This window comes from Panthera tigris, chromosome A1 (genome assembly GCF_018350195.1).
Source record: "Panthera tigris isolate Pti1 chromosome A1, P.tigris_Pti1_mat1.1, whole genome shotgun sequence".
NCBI lineage: Eukaryota > Metazoa > Chordata > Mammalia > Carnivora > Felidae > Panthera > Panthera tigris.
Window position 1 is genome coordinate 26,299,892 of NC_056660.1, and position 25,066 is coordinate 26,324,957.

A 25,066-nucleotide genomic window follows, 5' to 3' on the forward strand; every position below is an offset into this window, starting at 1 on the left:
ACAGTTTTCTGGGAAAGAGTCTGCAGGCTTCGCCAGACAGCCAAAGGAATGCATGGCCCAAAGAGAAAGGTGAGGACGCCAGAAAGCCTAAGAGCTGGGATGCTGTGAGTGACGTTTACAGGAGAAAAGGGAATTACCCCTTGCCTAGGTCATCAGTTTTTTGACTCTGAACATAATAACCAAGGATGAGATATCAGCTCCTATAGGGAGCCCGGAAGTCCCTGCAAGAGCCACATGAAAGCCTATCTCCAAAACGACATTTCTTCAGTGCTGGCATATGAGTCACAAATTTTGGCCAGCAATTGTGAAAGGATGCTCTAAGTCCTCCAGAGGCAGAGTACTATAAAAGTCTAAAGTATTAATAGAATTCCTCCCACCTCAAGGCTGTGGCTCCGCCCACGGCCTTGCAGGCAACACGAGGGGCATCCTGCCAGGCTGACTTCATGGAGGACCGATGGGGACAGCTCGCAGCTTACAATGCGATGCCAATACTGACTGTCGTGAATGGTGCGAGAAGGAGAGAAAGTGATCTGCCTAAACTCCCTTTTCTGGAAAATGGGAACAATGCCCATTGCCACCTACCTCGCAGAGTTTTAAGTCAATCATTGTGGTGTTATGTTAAATCCTAGGAGTGTCACATTATCATAACATGAGAAACTTACCAAGCTTTGCTAAAGGCAGAGGGTTTTTAAAAATAGCCAGCTATTCCTGGGACCACATAGATCCATATTCTTTATCTGCAAATTCACCAACCTTATTTGCTTCTCACTGGCTTATGACTATTAGCATTATGCAGTGAATTGCATATAACTGCCTTATACAGTAACCATATCTTGAAATTTCCCAGGCAAGGGAAAAGCTCTTTGGCAGTTGTGTTTGCTTCCTATAGCCATAGGAATTTATCAGCCCTGGAATTTCACATCCACATGTGGTGTGACTTTTGGCAGGAGTATGTTAACAACCATCAAATGGTAAAAAACTGCGGACAACCATTCACATTAGCTCCAAACTGGAAATGACCCAAATGTCCACCCATATTGAGTGAATTAAATAATTTTTGGTAGTTGCCTACAAGGGCATACTACACAGCAGAGAGAACGAATCAACTATTGCTAATTGGCAGCGACATCTATCAATCTCACCAGTATAAGGTTGAGGGAAAGATGCCAGACAGGGAAGAATACACACTGAATGGTTTCATTTACAGAGTTTATAAATGTGGGTTTATGACAAAGTGAGCCTGGGGCATTCAAAGTCAGAGCACTGGTTGTCTACGGATGGCAAGTCGTGACTCGAAAACGTGAAGCAATTTCTGGGGAGTTAGCACTAACTCTGTTTCTTGACATGAGTGCTGGCTACTGGGATGTACTTATTTTGTGAAAATTTACTGAGCTGTACGCTTATAATGTGTGCACGTTTCTGTGTGTATGTTTTATACTTCAACAAAAATTCAGGCTTACATAAAGACATGAGCAGGGCCCCCCAGTTTTTTCCAATGCAGATATGTACTGTGTTCCTCCAGAGCACATACCTTTTTTAGAGAGTTGGTGATATTTTAAAATAATGTTAAGAGGGGCGCTTGGGGTGGTGGCCCAGTCGGTTAAGCAGCCGACTTTCGGCTCAGGTCATGATCGCACGGTTCATGAGTTCAAGCCTCGCGGGCTCTGCGCTGACAGCTCAGAGCCTAGAGCCTGCTTCGGATTCTGTGTCTCCCTCACTCTCTGCTCCCTCTCTCAAAAATAAATAAACGTTAAAAAATTTTTAAAAAATAATGTTAAGAAATCTGCAATTTTCAATTGGGGCTTTTGATAATATGCAAATCACCAAAAATAATTGCCCATTCACCCCTGAATTGGGTTATCATTCTTTTTATTGATGTATCTGTTCATCTTAAATAATAGATATCATAAAGCCAACTGTGTGTTCTAATGACTTGTTAAAGTGGCCGGATACAAAGTGAGCCATGAGGGGAACGGCCTTATCGGAGCAGGACGGTGGTGTAATTTTGCCCTGGTAAGGCCACCCGGTCAGGTTGATACACTGCATCCAGTGTAGCGCATGCAGCAGGAAGAAGGGGGAACTTCTATGTGGTCAGCGCAGAGAGGGCCTTTTTCCTAACTGGTGGACCTAAATGGGTACTATTTCAGAAAGAGGATGTGACAGGGATACAGCTTGCTTCTGTCCCCCACAGGGCCCTTTTCTCTGCTCATCACTGTTGATGTAGGGCACTGTCCTTCCCTCCTCCAGTTACCTACCTTTTTTTCCCCCTGTTTTTACACAGGAAGCCTTTGGGAACCATCTCTTTTCTTTTACGTCTCCCTTTTGTTCCGCCCCACGCTCCAGAGCAGAGCTAAGGGTTACACTGTTCACTTCGTAGAGATAAAAGGTGGGAGTCCTGTTTAGGAGCCACTGAAAGCCGGTCCCTAGGGTTGATGTCTAGGAGGAATTTCATAAATCCTTGTTCAAAAAAGGAACTACAGATTCCTGGTATTTCTTTTGGCCCCTCTGCATTTTTGTCTTTCCCTTATTCTGGGCTATTCTGATTATCAGTGAGGTACAGTGGAAAGCGAGCGGGTATCAGAGTTGGACAGACCTGATGCCGGAATCCTGCCCTTTTCTTGTCACTTTTTTAACCCTGGGCAAGTTGTTTATCTTCAGTTTCATTTTCCTCAACTGTAAAATTGGGATGATACTATCTTCTTGCAAGGGTCTGGGGAAGATTATATAAATAAAAGGTATGTGGTTCCTAACAGTGTTTGCACATAGCATTGCACATTTATTCATTTTTTCATTCATGTGTTTGATAAACAGAACCATGGGGAGGGATGCATTTGTAATCAACAAATGTAAAAATGCCTTTTTCGTTATGGGTTTATAATACAAATATATGATCGGTTATCTATCTATCCATCATCTTTTAGCTGTCCAGGCATCCATTCTTTTATCTTTACATGTATGTGATTGTTCTATCTGTATCTGTTGTGATAATATCAAGTACTATACGTGTTTGCTATTATTATTAATGATAATATTATAACTCTGTACATACAGAAAAATGTCTGTATAACTATATACATTGAGATGTTTACATTACAATTATTTCAGGGGCATAAGATTTGAAGTGGGTTTTTCAGTTTCTTCTTTCAACTTTAACTTTTTTTTTTTTTAACGTTTATTTATTTTTGAGACAGAGAGAGACAGAGCATGAATGGGGGAGGGTCAGAGAGAGAGGGAGACACAGAATCCGAAACAGGCTCCAGGCTCTGAGCAGTCAGCACAGAGCGCGACGCGGGGCTCGAACTCACGGACAGTGAGATCGTGACCTGAGCTGAAGTCGGATGCCCAACCGACTGAGCCACCCAGGTGCCCCTTCTTTCAACTTTTCTATGTTGTTTGAAATCTTTAGCAGCGGCTAACATTTTCAAAAAAAATTAAAATACTAGAAATGTTATGACCTAAAAAATTTGAAAATTTAGAGAAAATGGAAAACATATTACATGTCAAAACTGAAGTAAGAAATAGGGAACTTGAATAGACTAATAAGTTTTAAAGAAATTAAGTGACAATTGATAACTTCTCCCTCTCAAAACACTGTAGGCCCAAATGGTTTTTCAGGTGAGTTCTATCAAAGTCTTGAGGAACAATACATTTTTATCTGCATTGTAAGTTATTCCAGAAGAGACAAAACCAAATGCTGCAAGCTCATTTCATAAACTTGGTATAAATGAGATGAACACAGTATAAACAAAGAAAGAAAACTATATGCCTTTTTCTCTTATGCAACTAGATGAAAAATCTTCTGAAATATCAGCTATTTGATTCCAACAGTATGTTTTAAAATAATACAGCTTGATTAATTAATGGTTAGTTATTAGGGATTCTGCCAACATAATTCAGAACATTAATAGATTAAAATTTTAAAACTCATGATAATTTCATTTGATGCAGAAAAAGCATTCAACAAATTCTTTACTTATTTATGATAAAAACTCTTAGCAAACTAAGAGTAGAAAAGGATTTCTTTAATTCCCTTAAATGGATGATGGTTATATTCCAAAACCATTTTTACTTAATGGAAAAAATTTAAGTCCATTCCTGCTAAGACTGGAACAAGAGAAATATTGTCAAAACCCACTATATATTACAACCAACACTATAATGCTGGAAATCCTGGCCAGCCCTGAATAAAAGAAAGAAATAAAGGAATTGGAAAGAAAGAAACAAAATTATCAGTTTTTTCAGGTGCTATACTTACCTACTGAAAAGAACCAATAGAATCAACAGGTAAATTATAAGAACTTGATGGGTATGTGATGAGATTATGAGAGCATTTCCAACAGCAAACAGCTAGAAAATGTTATTTTAAAAAGGCAAGATACCGTTCACATATCAACAACTGAAAAATGTTGGGTAATTAACTTAACCAAGATTATATAAGTCCTCTTTGAGAAAACATAAGAGTTCTAATAAAGGACATAGAAAACAAAAACAAAAACAAAAACAAGTGAATGAGTAGCATTCCTTGTTCTTGACCCAAAGGACTTAAAATTGTAAAGATATCAACTCTCCCCATATTTGTTGTAGTTGCAACAAAATTCCAGTTAGATCTTTGAGATCCATGATAAATTTATTTTAAAATGTATCTGGTGTTGAGGCAGTGAAGGACTTTTTAAGCAAAAACTTCCAAAAAACATGGGATAAAGTTGATTAGAGAGTACATCAAAGTTAAGGATTTATGTTATGCAAAGGGAACATGGATAATGTTAGAAACATACTTCAAAATGGGAGAAGAGCCTTTACAATGCGTCAACTGGATGAGGGATTCCCATCTAGAATATAGAACATAAATCAAATAAGAAATCTAATAAACAAATCAACAAGAAAAAGACAGTGACCTCAATAGAAAAATGGGCAAAGTATGTCAACAGGCAACTTACAGAGAGATACACTCAGAAAGCTAACACATCATAAATAACTCAGCAAACTGACATAACAATGAGCTATAATTTTATACCCAGTTGACTGCAAAGGTTTCAAAAGGTGAATTACACTCTGTGTGAGCTGGATATGGACCTAGGTCCTGCTGGTGAGAGTAAGGACCAACACAGTGATTGGAAAGCACAATCTGTACTACTCAAGCAAAGTAAGAACACCCATGTCCTATGAGCTGGCAAGATTGAGAGGAGGGTAAGGAAATGGGAGTAGAGAAAACAACAAAGATTCTGGCTTAATTGACTTGGTAGATTCAGGTGACATTACCCAAGATACAGAATGAAGAAGGAGGAAGAGCTGGTCTGGGGGTAAAGATGATGTTTTCCAATTTGGATCTGTTAAGAATTATGAACTCAGGGGATGCCTGATGAGAATAGTAGACACTCAATCGATATTATCTTCTCTCCAATCAAGTAAGTTCCCTTTTTCTTCTCTGTTTAGGAAAGACTGAATTTTATTTTGTAATTTTCTACAACTTAAATGCTATTAGTTTTTTGTTGATAAGGACCAACGTTTCTACTCCCACCTTCTCAAAAATAAACGAATGAATAGATGACACTGATTTTTAAGATCATCAAAACTTTTAAGCTATTTTTAGGAACTGAGTGGGAAGATATCCCTACTTTTTCCGAGTCACCGAATGTCAACATTCTTGGGTATATATTTTTTTATGTTTATTTATTTATTTTGAGGGGGGGGGGATGGGCAGAGGGTGGGAAAGAGAGAATCCTAAGCAGGCTCCACACCCAGTGCAGAGCCCAATGTCGGCCTCAGTCTCACGGACCATGAGATCATGACTTGAACCGAAATCAAGAGTCAGCCGCTCAACCCACTGAGCCACCCAGGCATCTCTTGGGCATATTTTTTTAAGTGAGGTAAAGAATGGTTAAAAGACATCATGTCAGACTGAAAAGCTCATGTGTTTTGGTGCCAGAAAACCTGAATTTAAATACCAGTTCTGCCACTAGAGAGCCATGCAACTTGGGGGAAGATATTTAGCCTTTCAATAAATGTAAGTAATAAAAATTACCTTTTTGTAATGTTATTAGGGTTAAATAAAATCATATAAATCAAGTGTCAGACACATAATAAATGTGTCATAAAGGCTATTATTATTAATTATTATTTTTTCTATACCACTATAGACCCTTATCTTCAATAATTCTAAATTTCACAGAATAGTCTACATCAACACTGTCCGATAGGAGTACAAGGCAAGCCATATAGGATGTTTAAAATTTTTAGTAGCCATACTGAGAAAGTAAAAAGAAACAGGCCAAATTGGTATTAATAATACACTTTAGCCCAATATATGCAAAATACAATTTCAACATGTAACCAGTATGAATGTTATTAATAAGATATTGTACATTTTTGTTTTTGTATTGTTTTCAATATCTGGTGTGTACTTTATACATGAAACATAACCTCAGTTCTGATGAGCCACACCTCAAGTGCTTAAAAATCACATGTGACTTGGGGCGCCTGGGTGGCGCAGTCGGTTAAGCGTCCAACTTCAGCCAGGTCACGATCTCGCAGTCCGTGAGTTCGAGCCCCGTGTCAGGCTCTGGGCTGATGGCTCGGAGCCTGGAGCCTGTTTCCGATTCTGTGTCTCCCTCTCTCTCTGCCCCTCCCCCGTTCATGCTCTGTCTCTCTCTGTCCCAAAAATAAATAAAAAACGTTGAAAAAAAAAAATCACATGTGACTAGTGGTTACTGCGTTAAATGGGTCTACATCCAGTGTTTAAATCCTGCATTATTTAAACATTCTCTTAAAAATCAACAAGTTCCTCTGTATGGTTCTCAGATAGTAAGAGTTTGTCTAACAAACAGCATGGCATTTCTCCCCCATCTCAGCCATTAGAAATGGAGATTCTTTGGAACACTCATTAGGTAGTTAGAAGTTCTGGCAAGAGGGGGTACCTGGGTGGCTCAGTTGGTTAAGAGTCTGACTTTGGCTCAGGTCATGATCTCACAGTTCATGAGTTAGAGCCCTGCGTCGGGCTCTGTGCTGACAGCTCAGAGCCTGGAACCTGCTTTGGATTCTGTCTCCCTCTCTCCCTGCCCCTCCCCCGCTCACATTCTGTCTCTCTCAAAAATAAATAAACGTTAAAAAAAAGTGTATAGAACTTCTGGCAAGTGGTCTTTGCAAATCTCCCCCCTTTCCCTCCTGGTGGCTACATGGCCTTGGAAGGATCTCTTGGCCCAGCCCACAGAGCAGTTTTGGCTGCACTTTGAGGGGCTGAGGATTTTATGACTCTTCTCCTCGAGGTTCAGAATACTAATTCTAAAAGAGATCTTATTCCCTCCCAGACCTAGGAAGATCCAAACCACAGTAGCCATTAAACCAATGGGAAGGAGGGAGGCAAAGTTTTCCATGTGGGGCTCACTCACGTTCCAGTGCAATCAAGCAGACCATTTGTTCTGTTTGGAATTAGTTTGGAATGAGACAGAGAGGAAAGAAATACATATTACATAAACTTACGGGAACCACAAACTGGATAAGACAAGTATTAACAACACTTGAAACATGAAAATGTATGAAATTATTACCTTTCTCTGCAGTATCTAATGGAATACCCTGCTTTGGGTGAGAGAGTGACGGGGTGACTTCTCTCAGATCCATTTTAAGTCTATTATTCTCTTGTTTTTGAAATAATTATGTCGAGAACTTTTTTTTTTTTAACTTGTGGTAAAAACACATAACATGAAGTTTCCTATCTTAACCACTTTGAAGCGTACTGTTCAGTAGTGTTAAGTATATTCGCATTATTATGAAACAAATCTCCAGAGTTTTCTTGTGTTGTAAATACAAAACTCTGTCCACATTCAATGAAAACGCCCTTCCCCACCTCCCACCCCCGAGCCAACAGACAACCATCACTCTACTGTGTGTTTCTAGGAGTTAGCCTGCTCCAGATACCTCATATAAATGGAATCAAACACTGTCTTCTTCTGACTGGCTTATCTCACTCAGCGTAATGTCCTCCAGGTTCATCCACACTGTGGCAACATTCTTTTTAAGTTTAGTTTTCCAGATTTATCATTTTAAAAAATGCATTTGACTTGATTCACCAAACTTTTACTAGGCAACCACTATCTGCTACATGCTCTATCTATTTTCATGTTTAGTGGCTTGAAAACTGGAATATTCTGTCTCAAGTTAACGTAGCCATGGTTGGGACTTCCTTGAGACTTACTCCAGGAAGCTCTGAACAACAGGCCAGGGGATACATCGCATTGTGTCCAATTTAAATTCCATCCACGCTCCTCAGCCAGGCGCTTCATTACTGCGTGTTTTCTCACTCCCCTAGGGGCTGATTCAGGTCCACGGATTATGGAGAACATAGGTAAAAGTAAGCACAGAATATGCGTGTGGCCTTGAATGAGGTGGAGATCGTTTCGTAAACTCATTATTTCATTCTCAGTGATTTGGGTGGCTCACCGGCGATAGGCTGGCCAACAGCAAAGAATCTCACATCACCAGACTCTGTCCCCATCCTCTGTCTTTCCCATTCCCAACACTTGATATGTCCAGAGCAGCAGGGAATGCAATCCTGCCATGTGCAGCTTAGCTCAAAGATAAAAGGCACAGAGTTCCAATTTGTGATTCCCAGCCTGAAAGGGACCAATAAACTTTTGTTCTGATAAACAACACTTGAGTTTTTTTTTTTTTTTTTTTTTTTTAACGAAGGCATTAAACTGACCTTCTTTTGAAAGGGGCTAGACAGGGTAAACAGGAGAGGTCTTGTTTTCTCTTCGTCCTGGAAAAATAACATTTCTCCCTTTCCAGCTCAGTACAGTTGACTGAATTGGAAAGGAATCTATTTTCTCTGGAAAGATTTATTTGCCCAACAGTCATGTTTTTGTATATGTGTGTGTGTTGGCAAGAGGCGATAGATTTTCAGAACAAGGGTCGTCTTGTTCACAGTTTAAAGGGGCCCAGAAGTTGACTAAGGAACTGAACATTAGGGAAAGCTTTTGCAGCCTTCATTAATGCTATATACAGACTCCCAGTACATCTCCGGTTGGCCTGGGAGATGGGGCAGTGACTCTGTGGTGTCACCAAACTCATCTGAGAGCAGGTAGAAACATTTCTCCTTCCTTCACCTCAATCTCAAGACATGTGACAGCCAGAGTCTGTAAGAAAGCATCTGCGTTTCTAGTTGTTTCCAACAAAGTTCAACAATATTTGAATAAAGCCATGTGGAAAAGTTAAGCACAGAATTTCCTCCTTTCCCCACAACCAGACTTCTTTCTCCACCTGAGGACACATGTCCCAGGATCGAGCAAAGGAGATATATAAATTCCTTCCTGGCCAAATCAGAGATAAGATGTACAGGAATTATTAGCTGTCCCCATCTCCTCTCACCTCTCATCTCCCCTACTCATCTTGACACAGGACAGGTATCACATTGAAGATTTGGGACCAAATATGTTCTCCTTTATGAAGAATGGATTTCACTACTTTTAGTTTTCTCACATTGTGTGCCAGGCATTAATATCGCATAAAGTAACATTGTGTACTTGGGGATATATTTTTTTGCGACCATCTCTCTGGAGGTGGATGGCCTATTTCTTGTCAATTCAAAAAAAAAAGTTGAATATATGTATATACCCTGGCACTAGAGACGCACTGTACTTTAAGCTGGTGGCTCCTTCCCCTGGTTTTGTTTGTTTGTTTCTTTCTTTCTTTCCAAGTCACCGTTTGCCGCACTCAACTGACATCTCAGCTAGATTTTGCACAAGTGACTTTTCACCCAGCTGGTCTTTGCCTTGCCAGGTGCGGCTGGCCAACATAAAGAAAGAAAACGTGTTTTTCCTTTTAGCAGGAACGTTAAAACTTTTCCCACATTTTCCATCACCCGGTGTCTGTTTTCAAGGAAGCACAGATCAGCAGAAACCAGAGGAGTCTGAGATTGCTCCTTCATAGGTGTTGGCTCTGAGCCTTTTAGTGCATTTAATTTAGCAGAAGTCCACATCGTGAAATGAGGGCAAAATGTAATTTTTCTTTGATGGCAAAATGGTTTCCATGAGGAGAAACTGGCTGACGGCACTGAGTCCCGTGTTGCTGGAAGCCTTCACAGCAGCTACTCACCTTTGTCTTGCACCCAAACTCCCCCAGAGGCTGGCTGCACTCACGGGGACGAACGGCTTTCCCCTCAGCAAGTGCATACCTTCTTGAGGCATTTTTAACTTTCACCAATATATTTCCATTGTGTGCCAAAGTCCATGTACCTGGCAGAATTGGCAATTTCATCAATTCCTAGCATGTTCTTTATTCGCCTGGTTGGAAGGTAGTTCGGACTGAATCTGAGCTAAATGGGTTTTGTACTTGTTTTCAAGCAGCCCAGCATAGCGACTCCCAAAGAATCAGCATGCTTCTCTGGGAAAGACACCAGAAGTTTTCCAGGGTAGGGTCCAGCTTTTCTTCTTAATCTCTTTTCCAGATATCTACCCCATGCTTGGTGTTAAATAAATATTAATTGGAAATGCTGACCACAAGGTAGCAGAAATGGAAGAGAGGAGAGAAATATGTCAGCTCGCTGCAGGTTAGCAAAGGATAAAACAGGGTTGATCATCCAGGAGAGCTGGACCTGATTCTTGATCTCTTATTCTTGTAGGCCTCACAGCCAAGAGAAGTTTCCAGGCCTCTCTCTGCCATGATCCCTTCTCTGATTCGCCTCCAGTGATGCCCTCTCTACTCTGCCCATTCGTTGTCCATCAGCACCCTTCCTTTCCCACCCCAAGGTGCTGAGAACCTCCAGGGTAAGTGCCTCCCGTATCTCTCATCCTATCTCTTTCCCTCCAGCCACTGGCCTTAGGATGGGAGTGGGGGAAGGCGGGATTAGAAGCAGGAAATCTCTGGGATGGGGTATTATGTAGCTAGTTGAATCTTGCCCCCAGGGTTTCCAAATGTAGGACAAGAGGTAGCTGCCTGGAGTGGTAAGAAGGAGATTTAGGGATGTTAGCACTTGCCACCTAATTGTCAAGGTGGGCTGTTCACAGAGATGTGTTCTTCCCTTGAGTTGTGGACAATAGGGAGAAAATGTAAACGAATAGGGAGAAAATGCACAATCTCAGCAGCTGGCTTCAGAATTTCTCCTATCTTGATGAACCAGCCTGATGTGAAGAGTTGAGCAGGAAGGTTAGGCCCCAGGAAAGTTATGGAAGGAAAAAATAGAAGGAAGAGAGGACTATACAAAACAATGAAACTGTAATACTTTTTGTTAGTGAGGATGGGGGTAGAGTGTTGAGCTACCAGGTAGTAGATCTCAGTTGATGGAAAAAATGTTTATGTCGTATCATTTTTAACTGTTTTATTTGTTTGCACTAGTATGATGTAAACTCCTCTATTTAAGTAAAGGGCATAAAGTACATATGAATTACAATAAAGTACATGTAAAGACTCTGTGTGTGTGTGTGTGTGTGTGTGTGTGTGTGTGTGTGTGTGAAAATCGAGGGATCCTTCTGGATTTTCTACATTCAGGTCCACATGTTAGAGAAAGCCCACAGCGGACAATGAGATGATACACATATTGAAACACAGAGTCAATATGTCAATGGGAGGAACTGGAATCTGATCAGCAATATCGAAAGGCATACCTTCCTTATGCATCCAGAATCCAAGAAGCAGAAGGTTTGCGAGCTCCTTCAGGTGGCAATGAAAGGCAATTCATTTAATACTCAAAAGACAGATTTTATTTTTCTCTGATGCCTTGGTTAAATGGAGAGCACATTTAGTAAAGTAGGGAGACAGGGCTGGGCAGCCATTTACTGACTTGATTTGGGTCTAGCAGTATTACCTGGGAAAAGACACGAATGGAAAGAAAATGTAAACTTCTATCAGCACTTTGACCCTACTGAAAGAGATTGCCTTCTTTCACAAAAATATATGGATCAAAGATATATGGAATCATCCAAAAATGTTGTCATGAACCTAAATTTAACAAAAGCCATACAACATATGAATCCAACCTCTGGAACCAGTTACCTGGACTTGGAGCCCCTTTACTTGTAAGTGACCATATGCAAATTTCTTAACCTCCTTACACCTCAGTTTCCTCTTCTCTAAACTGAGGATAGTCATAGCCCCTAGCTCATAAGGTCCTTGAGAAGATGAAGTGAGTTTGGGTGCAGAAATCACTTAGAATAATTCTGGCACATTCAAAACGTGCCAGAATAATAATTCAGAAGTGAACTAGAAAATTCATATACATATTTCAATCCTCCCAACAATTAATTTTCATAACAAAGGGACAATATCTTCTCAGCTGAAGACATGAGACCAAGGAAAACAAGTAAATTTTCTAAGGTCACATAACTGGTTAGAAGCAGATGCCGTTGTGGGTCACTCATTTCGTAAATTTATACAGCAAAAATTGTAACTATTGATTACAGCTCACACAGGGAATAGCGCAATATCTTATATGGCATTTAATTAGAAATGGAAATCCAAACAGGAAATAGCTATGTTAAGTGCACTAGCTTAGACACACAGCACTTTAAATGGGAAAGTGTGAAATATAGTGAAATCCTTACAGTTAATCTCTGAGCGGAAACCACACAGGATAAGCAGTGTGGCTGAGCTAGCAAGGTCAGCAGAAGTCTGTATTCTCAATTTCTGGTCTTCAGTTGCTTGAATTTTTTAAAACAATAGTGAGAGTATAATTAGCAAATATTTCACATGCTAAATACATTTGTATTAGCTGAAAGAAAAATAATTTTTCTCCTTAAAGTTATGCCTATAGTAAAAGTTCCTTTTCCTCTTGGTAAGCAATTTGGGCAAGCCTGGCTTACTGGCAGCTTTCACATCCCCCTCGTGACTTACAGCCTGATATTGATCTGGGTTCTGGGGGTGGCTGGGAGGCAGGACAGAATCCTTCTTCATGGAGCACCTCCTACTGCCAGTGTCAACCTGATACCTGGCAGCCACCGTCCCTTCCCATCCCGCCTCCCATCTTCGGAGGGTGGTGCTCTCATCTTCTTTTTAGAGGTGAGGAAACCGAGGCACAGAAAGGTTAGGCAACTGACTCATTTTCTCGCAGCTACTAAGTGGGGACACCAGGCTTCAAACCAAGGGTGGACTCCACAGTCCATACTTCTGTTACTCATAATTTGCCCCTGTTAGTTAAAGACGAATCCACATTAAATTAAATTCCAGGCCAGGCTGCTTTTGTAAAACTCAAATGATGCATGTACATGTGTGTAAAAAAATGGAAGTTCAGGTACTTTCAAGTAATTGCTAGATGGACAAACAGAACACGGAGAGCCCTTAGATCTGAACGAACAGCTGACGAAGGCCTACGATTAGGTCAGACTGTTTCTCACGTGTTTACTCAACAATCTTTGACTCTATTCAAAGAAATTCACAGGCTCTAATCTCTTAAACCAGTGGTTCTCTTACTTTTCACACGTGAAAAGGCATGGCACGTGCACATTTCAACGCATCTCCAAAGGAACAATTCTGCATGTTCCTCTCTTTTTTATCCTTTCTTTTTTTCTGTGCTGCTCCTTTCTGTGCTCCGTTCCCATCAATAGAACTAGTTTACTCAAAGTTGTCCAGACTCAGGACCTCAGGGCCATTATAGTGCCAGCCTCATGCTCCATGATTTCTCTCAGACCTGGTCTCTCTTCTCCATCCGTAGTGACTTCCGAACTATCTTCTGTCAACTTGGCTCCCTGCCTCTTTTCTCTTTTTCCTATAATCTTTTATTTTCACTTCTGCCAGATGAGTCTCCCCAAATACAGTTTATTTTTATTTTTTCCAAATACAGTTTAAATAATATCATTTTATTGTAACAGAACCTTAAAAAACTACCACTCCTCACTTGAGCCCCTAATAAACCTTGTTGTTCAATCCCAGCAAGCTTTGTACTACCTGTACCCGATGCCCCAGCCAAAATGTCACTGAGGACTGTGTTTCTCTTTACTCATCCATTCTGTATTTGATTAAAATACACCCTGCTCATCCTTCTCCAAAAACTTGTCTCCTGATTCTCAAATGGAATCGTTCTTCCTTTGGACCCTCTGTCATAAAATGAGCAGAAATCGCTGTGTTGTGTTGTGATTTCTATTATTATCTCCAGTTCTATGGTCTTTTGTCCCTCCCCTCCCCCACTCCCATCTCCCAGTAAATTATCATTTCCTTGGCGGTTGAGATTTTGCATCCCCTATAGTTCCAGTAGGGTCTTTCCCATGCAGTGGTAATTGTAATCGTGATGTTGTTGTTGCTAATGAAGGAGGAGGAGGAGGAGACGTTGCAGGAAAAGATGGTTAGAGAGCTCATTTGCTTCTTTAATCACCCTGGTCGAACAGCTCTAACTGTTGAAAAGTCTTTTCCCATATTCATCTGAAACCTGCCCTACTGAAATTTGCCCCCATAAATATTTATTGAGTAACTACTAGGTGCAAATTGCACCATTTTAGGCACAAATCGCTCTCACTGATTCCAATACAGCCTGTATGCTCACCTTCCCATGAAGGGACCTTCTTCTCACACATAAAGGAGGAAAAATGCTGTTCCTAAGTCCATACTCTCAGCAGCTTCTCCAAGCTTCTCTCACTTCTGCCCTGAGCTCTGCTTTCCAAGTCATTTCTTGAAAGTATCTCTCTACACTCATTTCTGAGCTATAACATTGTAATGGGGGTGCATAGAGGGTTGCTGAGAGATTTATTGGATTTTTTATCATAATGCATAGCAAATTCCTGGGAGTCAGAGGTAGAAAGGCTTGTTTCGTTTACACAAAAAAATGTATCAGCCTCATGGTTAAATCTTAAAATATTTGAAGATCACACCCTGTATCCCATAAATCTTATTTGGAAAGATTTATTTACTTTGGAAGCAAGAAGTGGAGAGCTAGGTAAAGGTTCGTAGTTAAAATGTCAGGAGATGGGCTTAAAAGGGGTATATTTAGAAAGAACACTCATTTATGTGGGATTGAGTAGATAAATGACAGTCCAGCATTACAGCAATGGGGAAAGTGTTATGAGTCGGAGTCCCTGATGAAATCAGACTTTGGTGGTACTCTTGCATAGCTGGTGGAGAAACAGACCAAACTTTGGTCTCATAGGTTAATTGTGTGAATCTGATATTACTACAGGTAGCGGCTTGCCGTGCATGATCTATTTTGACACTGGGACCAGCCAAAGCCACTGATGTCTTCCCATCACTGACGTCTGTTACCCTCATTGTCTCTCTCACAGAACATGCAATGACCTCCCAACCAGGGTCCTTATCTCCAACTGCTCCTCTCACCAAACCGTCCCATCTGACCCAGTGAGGCTAATCTTGCTAAAATGCAGCTCTAATCATGGTCCTGGCCCAGCTATTCTGTTTCTTAAATCGTCAACCTTAAACTTCAATGTCCCCTCCCACGTTGTCCCTGGAGGTGACCCTAAGCTCCAGATAGGGTTGACCACCCCTAATTTTATCTGTTATTTCTGATATAGGTTTCAGTCCTAGTACCTATAACATTTTATTTCTTTACATCTCTCTCTTACTTCTAAGACTGTAATTTTGCATTTGTATTCCCAACATGTACCGCAGTGCCTAGCATCCAATGAATGCCTAATACCTTGTCTTAGGAACGAATATAGGAGAAAATCTAGTCTCCCTGGTATAGCACTATAAGCATTCCATAATCCTGGCTTGCCCCGTCTGTTCAGTATGCCTCCTAATGGCTGCTGTTCCTTTGCAAAATACAAAGCAAACCTTTCCCTTAACAAGGCTTGAATCTTCCCACTCTGATGGGGAAATTCTCTGTCCAGTCTGTTGCTTTCAGCTGGATGGCTCTTCTTAATCTCTCTGCTTGTTGAAACACTACTCATTTTCCAAGAGACGGTCCAGATGTCCCTTCTTTATGAAGCCTCCCCATGCTCTGATTGATCTGTCACCTGGTTCATCTGTCTTTGGCAGCATTGATCAGACACTTATTTCATGACCTCATTCCCTTCCATGTTCACCACCGCCTTTCGAGTTGGCAATGGGCCAAACTGGTGCTAAGAAAATTGTGTGGAGTGGAAATAATATGACTACATGCCTTAATACAATAAGACTCTGCTGACTTTGCTGAGCACACAGCCCTGTCCCACATGCCTAGACCTTGCTACTGAAAACGTGCTAGAAAATGACACTGATGGCATAGTTAGCACATGACCAGGTCAAAGTCTTTTCCTCTCCTGATTTTCTCTGGAGGAGTAGTGAGCTGGGCTGAAGAGCCTAGAGTTTCCCAACCTGTGTCCCCACAGTGATGTATGGAGAGAGGGATTCCTCTCACCCCTCAGAGTATCTGGGCCGGGCTCAAAACACCCAAGCCCCTAGGCCTCTGGGTGTTAACCCAGTGTGCTTCATGGACACTGCGTGTGCGTCCTGTTATGAAAAAAGTTGGGAAGCACTGGCCGTACTTAGTCAAATAGGGCAAGACCATGAACATGTGGGCACACACACACTATAATGGGAAATATCTCCATTTGGATTTGGTGTCACCAAATCCTGTAGGCACAGCAGGAAAAACCAGGAGGCTGGAGTCAGGAGCTATATTCCAAACCCGTCCGTTATGTAGGTGTGACTTTGAGCAAATCATCTAAACTTTCTAGACTTCTCTTTCCTCGAGGATTTTTTTTCTTCACAGATTTTTCTTTCTTTTTAAGCTGGCTTCCATTGGGGTTAGGGAAAAGCCATGGACTAGGTGATGTCCACATTCTCTTTCAATGCTCATGTCCTTGGAATCTTTGAAAACCTGTTTCTTATCATTGTTGAAAGTAAAATAAATAACCTTTAGGCCACAACTATTTCATTCTTAGATTGTTTTTCTGGTCTGGTCACTTGATCGTTTGGTTTTCTGAGAATGTAGAGCCTCTGGGTGAGGTAAAAGCTTTCATGATATGGGTGTTAAATCTATCCAGGTGAAGGCAAAAGCTATGGCCCCTCCTGGAAAAGGAATGTGAACATCTTTGGGGGGCATCAAATGCCACAGATATCATTTTCAGGTGGCTTCATTCTCCCCCTCCCAATTAAATATGACATGACAGTGAACTAACTTTAGAAAACTACAATCCGTAGGTTTGTGTTATTCATTTATTACTTCAACTGCTTATAGTAACCATACCACTGTTTGCCCTAAAACAGTCCAGGTTAGATGACTTTTTGTGCATCAGGTGATCTCTACTAACTATTTTCCACCCTCCCTTTCGCTCTGCAGACTGAGTGCATACTGCACCTGCTCTCTGCCAGCAGTCTGCCCCTTCCGGGCTGGGTTGGTATAGATTCACAGGTGACTCAGCTCATTCAGAGAACTGGGTCAAAACAATGTCCTGAAATCTCTGTTTCTGAACCTGATCAAATGAAGGCGGTTAGTAGTAAACAAAGGATAGTGGACTCTGGATGAATTGCAGAATTTGAAATCAAACCCCCTAGCCGAGAGCCCTGATTCCATGTTGGATATGAATTTTTAGAAGATTCTGAATTCATGCTTTCTTCTCTGTGTGTGTGTAACTGTGGCTTATAAAAGTTTGATTTTTCACATCAGGAATTTTGTCGTTGGTGTGGCCCCTCACCACAATCTTGACAACAGAAGCCTCTTGCTGTGTCTGAAACCAGCCCTTGAGGCAAGAATTCACTTGGTGAATGAACACACCTTTGAGGTGCAAGGCATCTCCTTCACCATTCACAGGCACGATTTATTCACTTGTTTCCACACACTGGCTTCTGTCTTCATCCACGGAGCTAGAAAACAGGGTCTTGTTTATATAAAGGTGTCGTAAAATGAATCCATCCCCACAAGGCCCCTTGGCCACAGGAAGGACTCCCAGACATGCTCTGCACTGTATAAACACACACTTTTCATCTATCCCTGGCACACTTTCTCCATTTATAGCCTGTGGATTCCCTTCTCTGATTCTGACCTAGTAATGCTTCCTTCTTTACTTTAAAGTGTGAATGGGTTTCTGGGATCTTCTTTCTATTAATGCTTTACCATGTCAGAGCATGGTAAGGTCTTGTTTCAACACAGCCTTGTCTAAAGCCCTCGCTGACCCCATCCCCCTACTGTGGAAATAAGTTCTTCCTCATCTCCTATGACATTTCTCCGTAACCTTTCTTCTTGCATTTATCACTTCTTAAAGTGATCAAAGATCTTCATCTCCCCACCAGGGCTGGGACTGTGTAAGACAAGGGACTTGTGTCAGATGTCAAATTTAGGGGAAGGAGCCAAACCCCAGTGAAAGTAAATCATGTTGTTAATGTGACATTAAAAAAAAAAAAAAAAGAATTAGTGAAAAAAATCCATGATTTTTCCATTAACAAAATATCAACATTTTCAAGAAAGACAGGATCAGTATTTTTCCTTTTATTTGCCCTTTTCCTTTCAGATTTTTTTCTTTTGCCGGAGGGTCTGCTATGGCCAAGCACTGTTCATTGATTCGGTGGTTATTGGAAATTTTGATATTTTGTTCATCATAGATTTTTGCATTCATTTTGAGTTTTTAAAATATATTGCATTAAGGTGTTATTTGTCTTGATTCCTACGTTTTTGGCATCCCCTTAAATGTTGTGCTTCTGGCCACTGCCTCCCTTGCCTGACCCTGACCCTGGCTCTGATCACCATAGCAACCGGCACAGGCCTTTACCCTCCGATACACACTCAATTAATATTTCATGAACGAATGAACGAATGAATGAATGAATACTAGCAGAGATATCTTAGATGCTCTTTTCTTTTCTTTTTCCTGAAGGTAAAATGACACCTGACCCACAATTTAGTATCGACCATGACATCTACGCGGGGAAATTATAGGGGCCTGGAGTGACTGTCTGTAGTTAGCCGTCAGCATTGCTCCCGCTAATTAAAATCATTGATCCTGGACCCCTTTCACTGTCACAGAGCACCTCCTCCAGTCTTGCTTTATTTCATAAATATAAGTGCTTCTCAAGAAGCTAAATAGTCACAGGGCTACCAAATTATCTTTCACCTTCTTCTAGTGAACTGCGAGCCACTGACAATAAGAATTACTTCTTTGGAAGTCCAGAATATTGGGAGCAGAGGTTCTGTAGATGGGTGCAGTGAAGGAGTCTCAATGCCTCCAGGAGGAGGAAGATGGCAGAGGGCTGGAAGACCAAACGTCAGGGAGTCTGCTCCTTCGACGATACTACCCAGTACGCAGTGGCCCAGAAAGTGAAATTTTGCTTCATTACAATATCACAGACACATAGGAGAGGTTCCCCTTTCTGGGGGGGAGAAAGACACAGATCATGTAGGTGTTGAGTCTGAGTCTCACATAGGCCTCGAAGAGTATGGTTGACTCCTCACTGTATTCATCAACATTGATCTTTAAAAGACAAAATGATCATTCACAAATCTTCTCACAAAATCATCTCTAGGAAGTTGAGCCTGTCATAACAAAATTATTTCTATGTCCTGGTAGACGGCCCATGAAAATAATGTTTTTGATTTAGTTACAGGAATTCTATTCGGCAAACAGTGCGGTTAAAGTGTTTTCCCTGGGTTCTGTCCACATAATAGTCGCTGTCCCTGGGAGGGTGGATTTTATTCTGTAATAGTTACAATGATTTACACTTTTGTCCAGTTATCAAATGATCGTTGACCTCTATTATCCTCACTCCTCTAACCCTATGCAGTCCAACTGTAAAAACATTAAATTAACTTAAAAAAAAGAAAAAAGAATAACCTATCCACCCCCCCATCCCCAATCCAGGAAGAAAGAAAGAAATCCAGAAATAAGAGAATGATTCTTAGAGAATGCTTTTTTTGTTTTCCTGGACGTCTTCAAATCATTTATTTTTCCATTTCGTTTTTTGGCTGTTCCATGTGGAGTGCCTGGAACTTCACTTCCGCTATACCTCTGGAAGTTTGGGGATCTGAGACCTGGCGATGTGTTCCCTTTAACAACGCATCTTACTGGAAGAGTGTTTGGACACTTCCCGGTGTATGGAGTGAGCGTCAGGAACACGCTGGGGTACAAGTTCACGTTTCCTGAGGGCCTCGTGTGTGGCAGCCATCATGCCTAGCAGCTTTCCCAGGTTGATTTATCTGATACTTTGAAGAGTCTAGAGGGAGAACAGGTACGGCCAGGCTCATGCTAAAAAAATAAAAACCAAGGCTGTAGCAGGTCGTTATGTGCCCAAGGCTGCAAGACTAGTGAGGGGCGAGACTGAGGCTTGGCCCAGGTCCCCTGCTTGTCATATTACATACAATTGCCTGGTTATTGTCACAGAAGGGAAACACCACACTGCTTCTTCTCCAAGAGATGCAGAGAATATGTTTATCCAACCCAATATGTCATGTGGTTTCCATGGGGAAAAGAAATAATCCTAGGAGGCTTCAGACATTATTTTCACCTATTTGAAGGGACAAACACTACCTGTTCAGCTCTCTAGACCCTGTGTATACCTTCCCTGGGATTCCATATTTTATCAGAGCAACTTCTCCCTTTTCAAAAAGTCACCGTAACTTCCTAAGAGGCTTACAAGTAAGAGTTTCTAGATCACCTTGGAAGACTTTTGAGGGTATATGCGGACCTATGTGTGTGTGTGCTGGGGGTGAGGGAAGAATGTGTGGAACGGAAATTGAATGATGCTGAAAAATATATCCTGATTTCTCAGGATCATATTTTTAAAATGTTTTTAATGTTTATTTATTTTTGAGAGAGAGAGAGGAGAGAGGAAGCAGGGGAGGGGCAGAGAGAGAGGGAGACACAGAATCCAAAGTAGGTTCCAGTCTCCGAGCTGTCAGCACAGATCCCGACGCGGGGTTCAAACTCACATACCGTGAGATCATGACTCGAGCCGAAGCCGGATGCTTAACCGACTGAGCCCCAGGACCATATTTTTAATAAACAAGCAATCAAGTATTCATGGCTACAACTATAATGGATAAAACAACTGACGTTAAAAACAGTCTAGGAGAAGTAAGACAGAATAGCATGGCACAGTGGTCGAATGTGTTGGCTCTTCAGGTTGCTCAATGTATTCCAGTTCTGCTACCTACTGGTTATGTGACATTTAACTGTTACTTAAAAACGAACAGTGGGGCGCCTGGGTGGCTCAGTCTGTTAAGCGTTTGGACTTTGGCTCAGGTCATGATCTCATGGTTCATGGGTTCCAGCCTCGCGCTGGGCTCTGGGCTGACAGCTCAGAGCCTGGAGCCTGCTTAGGATTCGGTGTTTCCCTGTCTCTCTGCCTCTCCCCTATTTGCACTCTGTGTCTGTCTCTGTCTCTCTCAAAAATGAATAAACATTAAAACAATGTTTTAAAAGACTGGAATTAAAAAAACAGTTTAAAAAAGTAACCAACCAACCGACAAGCAAACCCTGTGTGTTCAGTGTTCCTACCTATACAATGAGCGTAATAACAGTAAGTATGCATAAGGATGTTGAGAAGAATAAATGAGAAAGTGCATATAAGATGTCTGACACTTTGTAAAAGTGTGCTATTATCAAGAGGAGATACATATATATACACACACATATATATATATATATATATATATATATATATACACATACATATATATACACGTATACATACATATATATAGGTGTATATATATATACGTGTATATATATACACTATATATATACATACGTGTATATATATACATATATACATACATATATATACATACGTATATATACACGTATACATACATATATATGTGTATATATATATATACATTTTGGTAGCCCCTTGTAGAATATTTCTCAGATTTAAGACACTGGGAAAGTGTTAATCACGGCAGAAATTGTCATCAGATTTGATAGAGCAGGCGATTTTATTAGTGGAAGTCAATATGACTCCAGTAACTCAGGAGCACAGGGCCTACAAAGCATGGGGAAGAGGAACATCCAGCCAATAAACAGTAATAATTGCAACATTGTTGGCAGCTGAGCCGCCGGAGCACCTAATCGCCTTCAACAACGAATTGGCGACTAACTGCCCAGTGGTGGCGGATCGGCATTAACCATAGGAGAGGCACCAGCACAACCAGAAAACGCCCAGCAGATGCCCCTTGCAGGAAATGTAATTAAAGTGGAAAGGACTATAACAACATTCCCACTGGGCTCTTGACTCAAACTGGAGAGGCAGAGCAGTGTGTGAATTCTCCAGACCAGGAGGCTGGCGTGGAAACAGCTGACGCTGTGGGCCCCCTCGGATCCTGCCGAGGGCGCTTGTAGCTCTGTCAACCCCCCAGTCACAGAGCACTTGCAGATCAGCCCAATTCTGGGTCACGAAACAGGTGGGGAGCCGCAGAGCTCTGGGTCCTTTAAAGGAAATGAAAGATCACACACCTTCTGTAATGAAACACCCTTCTATCTCCTCATGGCCACTATTATTTAGTCACTGATAATACAGCAAACTCTTCAGAAATAATTCAAGCAGATAAGAAATCAAGCCCCACCCTTTTATGTTCTGAGGCCTTAGCAGTGGCTCCAACTCTTGGAAGGGGAATGAAATCTATTACACATCCTCAGCCCATGATTTTTTTCCTACAAATGTATGAGACCCTAAACTTGGGAAGGTGGTAGGCAGTTCCACAGGGAAACAGTGTGATGGGTGCCCGCCCTGGAGGAGCAGCTTCGGGTTTCAGATGTGGTCTCCACGGCACTGGGCAAATTGCTTCATTCTCGGTTTTCTCGTTCAGAAAATTGAGGCATAACAGCATCTACCTCTTACGGTTTTTTGTGCCTGGAACACTGTAGGCACTAAATGATTGTCAGCTATAACGCCCAGGTTTTCAAGTAGTTAACGATGGCTTCACTTACTGACAGTCTGGCGAATAAATTTTTTGAAAAAAAAACCAAACACATACTAATAAAATTGTATTTCTCATAACTAAACCATCTAATAGGATATATACCCAGAGTGGGATTGATGGATCGTATGGTGGTTCTGCTTTTGATGTTTTGAGAAATGTCCATACTGTTTTCCGTAGTGGCTGCGCCATTTTACATTCCCACCAACGGTCCCATTTTCTCCACATCCTTGCCAAAACTTGTTTGTTTGTTTTTTTTTTATAGTAGCCATGCAAACTAGTATAAGGTGATATATATCATTGTGGTTTGGTTTTGCTTTTTGTATATTAATTATATTTCAATAAAGTTGTTAAAAAATATCTTACATTGTCCCTTAGACATAATAGGTTGCTATTGACCCTTTGATTGCTGTGTGAAAAGATAACATGTCTCTGAGTAATTTCGACAGTCGACGTGTTGAAAGGATCACAAATATCTACCTTTGGCAAGTACTTACCGGGATCATTCTAAATACATATACCAGGGGTGCCTGGATCGCTCAATTGGTTGAGCGATCGACTACAGCTCAGGTCATGATCTCATGGTTCATGAGTTCAAGCCCACATCGGGCTCTGTGCTGACAGCTCGATCCTGGAGCCTGCTTCGGATTCTGTGTCTCCCTCTCTCTCTGTCCCTCTCCCGCTCATGCTCTGTCTCTCTGTCTCTCAAAAATAAACATTAAAAAAATAAATAAATACATCTACCCACCAGGTGCTATGCATAGAGAGAGATGGAACATAGGTGGGACATAGTCCCTCCTTCATGGAACTTAAATTATGGTTAGACAGGCGGCGACGACAAAGCCTGAGAAGTGTTAGCATCAGAAACTCAGAGTGTGAGGGTGTCATGTCCTGGAAGGAGAAAGAGAAAGCTTCCCTAATGCAGTGAAGTTTACACCGAAAACTGAAGGATTCAAGGGTTAACTACACCTGAGAAGGCGCTCCAGGTGAGTGGGAGCATCAAGTTCCAAGATCTGGAAGGAAAAGGAGGCTGGAGCTGAGAGGAGCTGTCTCCTCCTGCCTGTAGCTACAGGAGATGGCAAGGTGGACGGTGGCCAGATTCTGGTGTAGGCTTGGAGGAACCTCAGAAGGTGAGGCTTGATCCAGAGAATGATGGGGAAATCACTGACAGGTTTCAAGTAGGGAAGTGAAATGGTCTGATCTGAGATTAGGAAACCTCATTCTGGCTGTTTGGTGAGGCAAGAGGGAATGTGGGGATCCCGGTAGGAGGCATAAATGCCTCATCTTTGATGATTCTGGCCCAGACTTGGGCAGTTTGGAAGCAAAGTAATGGATAGATTGGAGACGAATTTATATATTTGGCTTCAAACTAAAGCTACTACCCACTCCCCGACACTGCCCAGATAGGGATGGGATATGTAGAAACCTTAACTTTTAGGCTGCCCTCTGCAAACAATACCCAGAACATATTTAGATTAGAAAAAAGAAGGGAACTGATATCCAAAGTGGAGCTAGGGGGTTGCCCATGCCAATTATCTGATAATCTGCTTGGCCCATTGCTTCAGCTAACGAAGGGCTGTTTGCCCTCCTTCCACCCCAATTATGCTTATCATCATGCTTACCATCGCAGGGCCCCAGAGAAGCCAGAGAGAACTCAACACCAGTCCCTCTAGCCAAACAATCAGCAAACGAAGATAACTTTAAAGAGTGTCAAGCCCAACTTTATGACTCCCTCATAGGCACCAAGGGCATTGTCTCAAGAGCCTAAGCCACCAGACAGGATAACCCAGGACTGCTTGTCGGTTGACCTGCTGAGACCAACTATGACTCATCTGTTTACTGCAGAACGGAGGTAACGTGGGATGCAAAGGTTGACAGCCACCTCCCGGGAGACCGTCGGACCTGGAAATCAGGGCCCTGGGTTTCAACCGGAAATGTTTACACTGGCACAGACCCAAGATGGATGGAGGGCCACATCACGGAGAGCTGAGTGAGCACATGCACACATTTTAAGGGACCGGGGTCTTCACAGCTGACCGGCTGGTCACTCTCTCCGCTGCGCTGAGCAGCCTGGAGGCTAGCGGTCATCACTTACATGTGCTCTGCTACTTACACTTGGATTTATAACCACACTTTCCCACGACCGCATTTTCTTTCTTGGCAGAAGATTAAGGGCAGCAATAATAAACACGTAATAATAGTGATATTGGTCTCATTTATTAATGGCATATTATATCTGGGGGCATTATGTCTTTCAGGTGATATACATTACCTCTACTCTGCCATCACAGCCTGGTGCACCTA

At 41.7% G+C, this 25,066-nt stretch overlaps 1 long non-coding RNA gene across 4 annotated transcripts; it reads left to right on the top strand.

Moving 5' to 3' along the window:
* Positions 1 to 5,051: 5,051 nt before the first annotated feature.
* On the top strand, positions 5,052 to 24,942 carry LOC102956676. Of its 4 annotated transcripts, XR_006213882.1 has the most exons (5): positions 5,052 to 5,405; positions 10,442 to 10,543; positions 10,616 to 10,760; positions 19,826 to 20,073; positions 24,393 to 24,942. It is a non-coding gene; the product is annotated as an uncharacterized LOC102956676 (long non-coding RNA). The 4 variants fall into 4 exon arrangements; XR_006213875.1 differs by lacking the exon at positions 10,442 to 10,543; XR_006213908.1 differs by lacking the exon at positions 10,442 to 10,543 and having other exon boundaries at positions 24,608 to 24,942.
* The last annotated feature ends 124 nt before the right edge of the window (positions 24,943 to 25,066 follow it).